Source organism: Chenopodium album, chromosome 4 (assembly GCF_948465745.1).
Source record: "Chenopodium album chromosome 4, dcCheAlbu1.1, whole genome shotgun sequence".
NCBI lineage: Eukaryota > Viridiplantae > Streptophyta > Magnoliopsida > Caryophyllales > Amaranthaceae > Chenopodium > Chenopodium album.
The window spans coordinates 27023234-27027617 of NC_137837.1; the positions used below are offsets into that span (position 1 = coordinate 27023234).

Genomic DNA, 4384 nt, shown 5'->3' on the forward strand with positions numbered 1-4384 from the left:
GATCATCCCAAAAATAATGCTTAACATCATAAAGGAATTTCTTTTTTTGTTGGTAGGACAAGTCAAGAGGTAGAGTACCACCCACTAAATAATTAGCAAAATCGGCATACCATGGGTTTTGCTCTACAACTGCATATAGGTTGTCATCAGGGAAAGAATCATCTATAGGAAGAGAATCCTTACCCTCATTATACCTGATACGTGACAAGTGGTCTGCCACTACGTTCTCTGCTCCCTTTTTATCTTTTATTTCGATGTTGAAATCTTAGAGCAAAAGAACCCATCGGAGTAGCCTTGGCTTTAATTCCGCCTTAGCTATCAAGTACTTCAACGCTACATGGTCAATAAAAACAATGACTTTAGAACCAACAAGATATGATCTAAATTTTTCTAAAGCATATATAACAGCAAGAAACTCCTTCTCCGTAGTGGCATAGTTGACTTGGGCTTCATCCAAAGTTTTGCTTGCATAATAAATAGCATGCAAAACCTTGTTCTTTCTTTGTCCGAGCACGGCTCCTAGTGCAAAGTCACTTGCATCACACATGATCTCGAAAGGAAGATTCCAGTCGGGAGCACATATGATGGGTGCCGATATCAAAGCCTGCTTAATCCTGTTGAAAGCCTCAAGACACTCGTCAGTAAAAATAAAAGGAGCATCCTTGAGCAAAAGCTGAGTCAGTGGTTTAGCAATTTTAGAAAAATCTTTGATAAAGCGACGATAAAACCCCGCATGACCCAAGAAACTTCTAACTCCCTTAACATTAACTAGGGGAGGTAATTGCTCAATCACTGAAATCTTAGCTTTGTCTACTTGTATTCCCTTATCAGATACAATGTGACCTAGAACTACTCCCTCTGTCACCATAAAGTGACATTTCTCCCAGTTTAGAACTAAGTTGCATTCTTCACATCGTTTTAAAATTTTAGCGAGATTAATTAGACATGAAACAAATGAAGAACCATACACGCTAAAATCATCCATAAAGACTTCCATAATAGACTCTATGAAATCAGAAAAGATGCTCATCATACAACGTTGAAAGGTAGTGGGAGCATTAAATAAACCGAAAGGCATTCTACGATATGCAAAAGTGCTATAAGGGCATGTAAAGGTTGTCTTTTCCTGATCTTCAGGGTGAATCGGAATTTGGAAAAATCCCGAATACCCATCCAAATAGCAAAAGAACTTATGGTTAGCTAACCTCTCAAGCATTTGATCTATGAAGGGAAGAGGGAAGTGGTCCTTTTTAGTGGCGATATTCAGTCTACAATAATCAATACACATACGCCATCCTGTTACAGTTCTAGTGGGAATTAATTCATTTTTTTCATTAGTTATCACAATCATCCCACCCTTTTTAGGCACTACCTGCACAAGACTTACCCACTTGGAGTCAGAAATAGGATAGATAATACCTGCATCAAGTAATTTCATAACCTCTTTCTTGACTACTTCCTGCATGTTAGGATTCAATCTTCTTTGGGGTTGAATGCAGGGCTTATAGTTATCCACTATATGTATCCTGTGCATACAAAAATCAGGGCTAATACCCTTGAGATCATCAATACTGTACCCAATAGCTTTCTTATGGGTTTGAAGAACCCCTAGAAGTTGGGAAGTTTGTAGGTCATTAAGTGCAGTACTGATGATCACGGGGTATAGTTCCTGTTCATCCAGAAAAATATATTTTAAATGAGAAGGGAGAGGTTTTAGTTCAGGTTTCTTGACCTCTGCAGGTTTCGATTCCTGAACTAAATTTACTACCTTCATTGTTTCCTTGGGGCCTAACTCTTTTAAGGAAAGAGCTCTTTCATTATTCTGTACCTCATTACCCCAAACGCTTGCATTGTCTGTAGATAAATTCCCACAAAGAATTTCCTCCAGGGGATCCCTTGCAAGAACCTGTGGCAAGCTATCATCAAAAATATCATCCATTATATCAATTTTATCAATAAAAACAACAATTTTCCTCTAGCATAGGCCCTTTCAAAACTTTCCCTAGATTAAAAGTAACATTATCATCACCAACATAAAGGGTTAGTTTGCCATTTTTCACATCAATAATGGCTCCTGCAGTATGGAGAAAAGGCCTACCTAATATAATGGGTATTTGCGTATCCTCTGCCATGTCTAAAACAACAAAATCAACAGGAATAAAAAATTTACCAACTCTGACAGGGACATCCTCTAAAATACCTAAGGGGTATTTTACAGAACGATCTGCCATTTGCAAAGTTATATTAGTAACTTTTAATTCTCCCATATTAAGTTTAGCACAGACATACGATGGCATAACACTGACACTGGCACCCAAATCACACAAAGCTTTATCCATAAAAACATTCCCTATATGACAAGGGATAGAATAACTACCGGGATCCTTTAATTTAGGAGGGGATTTATTTTGCAATAGAGCACTACACTCATCTGTGAAAGCTACAGTTTCTACTTCATTAAAGGCCCTTTTCCTAGTCATAATGTCTTTCATAAATTTAGCATATGCAGGAACCTGAGTGATTATATCAGTGAAAGGAACTGTTACCTGCAGGTTTTTCACAACCTCTAAGAACTTACCAAATTGTTTATCAAACTTACTCTTCAATTTTCTATTAGGGAACGGTAGTTTGATAACCGGGCTCTGCACATCTCCTCCCTTATCCTGAGATTTACCCTGCACAGAAACATTAGAAGGGTTAGTATCTGTTTATAGCCCTGCAGGGTTAGCAGGATTAGCGTTTGGTATAGAGAAATCTAGATCAGGAACTGGTCCATCTTCCTTTGGCATAGGAGGTCCATCATAATGTGAACCACTCCTTAGAGTGATTGCATTGGCATGATCTGTAGGATGGATAGGTTGTGATGGTAGAGCTCCATGCTGACGGGATTGTAGGGTAGATGAAAGTTGTGCAATTTGATTATCCATGATTTTATTGTGGGCTAAAATAGAATCAATTTGCGCATCCCTACTCTCCATATGCTTTTGCATATTAGTAAGTATTGCTCTAATTTCTGTCATGGCAGGGTTGGAAGATGATGAGGGTGATGCTTGGCTTTTCTGGCCAAAATTTGGGTGGTAATATTTTTGCTGTGTTGGGGGTTGCTGTTGTGGTTGTTGTGGAGGTGGAGGGTTTTGTACATTGGTACTCCGGTACGAAAGATATGGATGGTTCCGGTAACCGGCATTATAAGAGTTGGAATATGGGTTATTCTGCCAATAGGTTTGAAAGGCATTTACTTGTTCCATGGAACTCCTACAATCTTGCTCCCAATGCCCTACAATTCCACAATTTTCACAAAAAGCTTCATTGTTAGCAACAGCAGAAACATTAGCTACAGAGTTAGGAGTAGCAGTAAGATTATCTAATTTTTGACAAATAGACGTTAATTAAACTTGCAAAAAGGATACGAAATCGACATTATGTTTTCCTTTATTTGCAAACCCTCTCGGATTTCCGTATTAGGAATTGTGTATTGCCATGTCTTCGATAACCTGTCCTACATCGTCCACATTTAAATTCATGAATCTCCCACTGGCTGCAGAATCTAGAACTGATCTAGAAGAATTTCCAAGTCCATTGTAGAAAGCTTGGACCAATTGCCATTGTGCTAGATTGTGGTGGGGGCATTCTCTTTGTAGATCCTTGAACCGCTCCCAAGCCTCATATAGCATTTCGTCGGCCTCTTGAGCGAATTTCTGAATAGCACTCCTTAGTACCGCTGTTCTCTCTGCAGGGTAATATTTATTATAGAAATTCAAAGCAAGAGTTTCCCAGTCAGTAATACCAAGTGTAGTTCTATTCAAACCATTAAACCATAATTTAGCTTTTCCACATAATGAAAAGGGAAAAAGAATCTCCCTGATTTGGTCCTGCATGTAGGGGTGTTCAAATCCGAGTACCCGGGTTTTCGGGTACCCGAAACAATGGGTACCCGAATCTTTGGGTAGTTTGAAACTTGGCCCATGACCCGACCCGGAAAATCCGGGTACCCGGGTTTCGGCTACCCGATTTTTTCGGGTCGGGTCATAGGGTACTCGGATTTAATAATTAATATGACAACAATTTACCCAATTATGAAAAAATTATAAACAAAAAGCAATGTAGAATCTATTAGTACTATTACTCAAACTTCACACAATTAGGAGATAAGTATAATAACTAAAAATACAATTACATATAAAAAGAATCTTTGCTTTTCCTAAAAAAAAACAAGATCCTTACTGAATTGAACATTTAATTAAAAAAAAGTAGCCCAGATTTTCTTGCGGCAGTCGACGGGATTCAATTGCAACCGCAACATCAATTCCCACCATCACCAATCACCACTCACCACCTTTCTTACTCAAGTCAACAGCACCACAATTCCTTCGATTATAACCCA

General features: G+C 38.6%; 1 non-coding gene across 1 annotated transcript; it reads left to right on the plus strand.

Annotated features, from left to right (window-relative positions):
* The first annotated feature begins 3612 nt into the window (after nucleotides 1-3612).
* On the plus strand, nucleotides 3613-3719 carry LOC145629808 (small nucleolar RNA R71). The gene has a single exon (XR_014111947.1). It is a non-coding gene; the product is annotated as a small nucleolar RNA R71 (small nucleolar RNA).
* Nucleotides 3720-4384: the final 665 nt, after the last annotated feature.